Source organism: Callorhinus ursinus, unplaced genomic scaffold, assembly GCF_003265705.2.
Source record: "Callorhinus ursinus isolate GAN/ISIS: 27379988/994484 unplaced genomic scaffold, GSC_fseal_2.0 scaffold52, whole genome shotgun sequence".
In the NCBI taxonomy this organism is placed as follows: Eukaryota; Metazoa; Chordata; class Mammalia; order Carnivora; family Otariidae; genus Callorhinus; species Callorhinus ursinus.
The window spans coordinates 6,032,459-6,037,292 of NW_027397114.1; the positions used below are offsets into that span (position 1 = coordinate 6,032,459).

The window sequence follows — 4,834 nt, forward strand, 5'->3', positions numbered from 1 at the left end:
AGAGAGAGAGAGAGCACATGAGAGGGGGGAGGGTCAGAGGGAGAAGCGGACTCCCTGCGGAGCAGGGAGCCCGATGTTTGTTTTTTTTTTTAAGATTTTTTTTTTTTTTTTTACTGAACCTGATTTTTCAAATGCCCTTGGGCTGGCTCAGAGTAGAGGATCTCTATCCTGACTCCCCAGTCTGAGGACAAACTTTTTTTTTTTTTTTTAAAGATTTTATTTATTTATTTGACAGAGAGAGACACAGCGAGAGAGGGAACACAAGCAGGGGGAGTGGGAGAGGGAGAAGCAGGCTTCCCGCCCAGCAGGGAGCCCAACACGGGGCTCGATCCCAGGACCCTGGGATCATGACCTGAGCCGAAGGCAGACGCTTAACGACTGAGCCACCCAGGCGCCCCTGAGGACAAACTCTTGATCTCAGATTTCTCATCCATGACCAGGACAGAAACAGGTTTCTAGATAGGTACTCTTTTTTTTACTTCTTACTTTGAAAAATACACATTCAGAATAATGAATACAGGGCGCCTGGGTGGCTCAGTTGGTTAAGCGACTGCCTTCGGCTCAGGTCATGATCCTGGCGTCCGAGGATCGAGTCCCACATCGGGCTCCCTGCTTGGCAGGGAGTCTGCTTCTCCCTCTGACCCTCTTCCCTCTCGTGCTAGCTCTCATTCTCTCTCAAAAAAATAAATAAAATCTTCAAAAAAAAAGAATAATGAATACAACATAATGTGCATTTTAACAAACTTTTGTCATGAACAAGCTATGTAACCTCCACCCAGGACAAGAAACGGAGTAATACCAGTAGCAGGGTATCTGGCTGGCTCAGACAAAAGAACATTCGACTCTTAATCTTGGGATTGTGAGTTCAAGCCCTACATTGGGTATAGAGATTACTTTAAAAAATAATAATAATACCACCACCCCTGGAAGACTGTTGCTGACCCTTTTCCAAACATGGCCCTCTCTCTTTCCCAGGGGTACTGGATATCCTTACTTACATGGGAATTTTTGCTTTGCTTGATAGTTGTACCATCTAAGTTTATAGCTCTAAACAATATACAGTAGTTATTTTTGCCTGTTTAGCAACTTTATATAAATGGAGTCATATATTATTTATTCTTTTGTATCTGCCTTCTTTTGCTCAATACTTTTTTTTAAAAAAGACTCATCCATTTTGTCGGTGTATAATATTCTATTGTATGGCCTTACTGTAAATTATTTATCCATTCTACTGTTGGACATTTGAGTTCTTTCCAATTTTTGGCTATCATGTTGCCAAAAACACTCTTATACATGTCTCTAAGTGCTCAAATGCCCACATTTCTGTGGATATATGTACAAGATGAAATTGCTAGATCATAGGGTGTAAGCATCTTCAGCTTCAGTAATGTCAAATTAGTTTCTACTAGTTTACATTCCTGTGAGAGTTCACATTATTCTCTATTCTTACAAAGAGTCAGCTTTGTCATTCTGGTGGGTGTATAGTGGTATCTCATTGAGCCTTTCATTTGCATTTTGCTACGATAAATTACGCTTTGCATCTTTTCATATGTATATGTTATTTTTTAAAAAGATTTCATTTATTTATTTATTAGAGAGAGAGAGGGAGCAGGTACAGTGTGGGCAGAGAGAAACTTAAGCAGACCCCTCTCTGCTGAGTGCAGAGCCCTACAGGAGACTCAATCTCAAAACCCTGAGCTCACCAACTGAGCCAAAATCAAGAGTCTGAGCCTTTACCCACTGAGCCACCCAGGTGCCCCTTAAGATTTTATTTTTAAGTAATCTCTACACCCAGTTTGGGGCTTGAACCCACAACCTCAAGGTCAAGCGCTGCATGCTCTACCCACTGAGCTACCCAGGTGACCCTATATCAGTTATTTTGGATTTCCTTTTTTTGTGCAGTGCCAGTTCAAGTAGTTTGCTATTTTTCTATTAGGTTGTCTTTATTCTTACTGATTTTTTTTATTTTAAATTCTTACTGATTATTACAAGTTCTTTAAATAATCTGGAGACCATTTCTTTGCCAGTTATACATTACAAACATCTTTTCTAATTTTGAGGCTTACTTTTTCACTTTCTTTTTGGGTTTTTTTTTTGATAAGAAGAACATAGAGTATCATATTAATATGGTGACATAGACTAAGCTTTTAGAACTTTTTGTGTCTTGTTTAAGACGACTTTCCCTACCCTGAGGTCATGAAGATATTCTCTTATGTTTTCTTCCAAAAGCTTTATTGCTTTTCCCTTCCCGTTAAGGTCTATGATTCACATGGATTGTATTGCTGTGTTTAGTGTAAGTTGGGAGGAATTTGATTTCATATTTTTCCATTTGGACATCCAATCCTCCCAGAATAATTTATTAAAAAGTAGATTATTTTCCCTCCTGCTCTGTTGTGCTACCTTTGTCATGAATCACTTGTCCACATACGTGTGGGGCTGTATCTGGGCCCCCCCCCCCCGTCCCCCTTATGTTCCATTGGCATGCTTGTCTCTCTTGCACCAGGACCACACTATCTCAATTCTTATAGTTCATAGTTGATAATAATCTTTAATGTCTGGTAGAGCAAGCCCTCCCACCTCTCATGCCTACGTATTTTTGAGGGTGGGATCTTTCGTACACACAAATTCATTCAAACGTATTTGCAGTGTGTGGGGGTGGGGGGTGGGAAGGAGGGGTGCTCAGGGGAAATAAAAGCAAGGATCCTGTTTCCATGGCATCCTCCCAAGGGGCAGGCACATAGAGCCACAGTGCCAATCACCCTGTAGGGAGATCACAAATGCGTCAATGAGCTCCCTCATCACTCATCCCAGGGGGCCAGACATCTCTCAAAACCCAGATACAATTCAAAGAAGACAACACTCCAGGCGCGCCTCTTCCCCTCTATCCCAGAGACACACCCTTTCCTGAAAATCACGCGCGCCTGGCCAGCACCCAAAACACCACCAGTCCTGGACAGATTCGCCAATAGACGTGCTCAACCCTGTTGGTGAACCCCACAGAGATTCCTACCCCCTAAGGGAGAAACATCCCATCCAGAGGGTGAGAAACGGCGAGTGGAGATCCCCTCACCCGCTGGGCCGGCCGGAAGAACAGACACGGACAACCTCACTGCCCACGGCCTGAGTGCCGGACAACCAATCAGACCCACTTCACCATCTGACCGACTCACAGACGGAATAGATCCAAACACACTCCCTTCTCCCCAGCCTGTTACTGTTTCCCGCGCTCCGCGGCTCCACCCAGCATTTCATTCCCGGTTGAGAAAGCAGCAATCGATCGCACTCCGCACACCAGCCAATAGGAAGAAGGATTCCCAGCAGCAGGGGGTGGAGGTGAGGGGGGTCTCCTAATCCCGAAGGCTGCGGTCCGAAGCAGGCTCCCTGGGGTCCCTCGGGTTCCTTCGCCCTCCTTTCCAAGGTAAAGTCACTCTCGGTCTCCACCAACACTTTTCCGCCGGGCCTCTCACGCATGCGCACTGCGACTCTCAGGCCGGCCCTGAAACGAGGGGGAGGGACCCTAAACCGCGATCCCCTAGGTCACGGGGGTAACGGCACAGCCCAAAGTGGCCGCCGTCGCCAGCAGTCCCCAAAACAGGAATTGTAGAACCAAAAGGTTTGAAGAGGTCCCACCGAGATTTGAACTCGGATCGCTGGATTCAAAGTCCAGAGTGCTAACCATTACACCATGGGACCCACTGGCTGCTTCAGGCGGCCGGGAGACTTCTCAAGCCACATGGCGCGCGGAGCTGCCTTCCCAGAGCGGCGGCGGAGGCCCGGTTCTCCCGCCCGGCCTCTGCGCCCCGGGCCCGAGGCCGCTCGGGCGGGCGGAAGCGGGGAGCCGCAAGCGCTTCGGCGGCCCCGGCGTTGCCAGTGCCGGGTGTCATCTCCCGTCGCCGCTCTTCCTGCTCTCCTCCCGGGGTCCTGCCCTGCGCCGGGGGAAGCCGGGAGGACGGCGGGCTGCTGGGCGGAGACGGCCGGCTGCGGGGCGGAGACTGCCGGCTGCGGCCGCTGCCGGGAGGGAAGGCTCGGCGCGCGCATCCCGGGCTCCGGGCTTGTTTATTTATTTATTTCCACGAGGCGCTCCCTGCGCGGCCACTGTGGCCAAGCGGGGAGGGAAGCGGACTGGCACGTGGGGGGACGGCGGTTCAAAGCCCCGGCGCCCCAAGCGCGAACGGTCGGGGCGTGGACTTGAAAGTCGCCTCTCTACCGAGACCCACAAAGTTCTGCTTCCGCGCCCCGCTTTACGGGAGGCTTAATGGGACTGCCGTGGGGGGTGGTGCCTTTCAACCTGCGGGTTTTGATCAGTGGGAGACAGACTCCCTCTTGGGCTTTTCCAGGTCAACTTTTTAATAACCTTTTATAACATTTGACTCAGCAGTTTCACTTTTGTAACTTTATCCTAAAGGACTACGAGGGCCAGTGCCAAGTGTTCAAGGATGTTCTCAGCAGCGATGTTCACAATGGTAAAGAATAGAACATAAAAGCGAAAATCGATTTAGTAAATATTGACGATATCTGAACGATTAATACTGTGCAGGAATTTAGGGGATGAGTTTTTATTGTATTGACACAATTTTGATGTATTATGTATGACGCTGATTTATTGTATTAACATGAAAAGAGCGACAGGCCTAACCAAACCAACACCAAAAATCTACTTACCAGTTAGTATGTATAATAAAATCGCACTTATCTACAAACAGAAAAACTGTATGGGTGTGTAATAGACATTTGCCATTTATTTGCTCTGTGACATAGGACCGGCTGCCTTTCTTGAGGGATCCAGCACGGTGTAGGTCTGGGTGACAGCAGGGCTGTGCTCCAAGACAGATAC

General features: G+C 47.8%; 1 non-coding gene across 1 annotated transcript; it reads right to left on the reverse strand.

Moving 5' to 3' along the window:
* Positions 1 to 3,621: 3,621 nt before the first annotated feature.
* On the reverse strand, positions 3,622 to 3,693 carry TRNAQ-UUG (transfer RNA glutamine (anticodon UUG)). Its single transcript has one exon. It is a non-coding gene; the product is annotated as a tRNA-Gln (tRNA).
* Between the last annotated feature and the right edge of the window lie 1,141 nt (positions 3,694 to 4,834).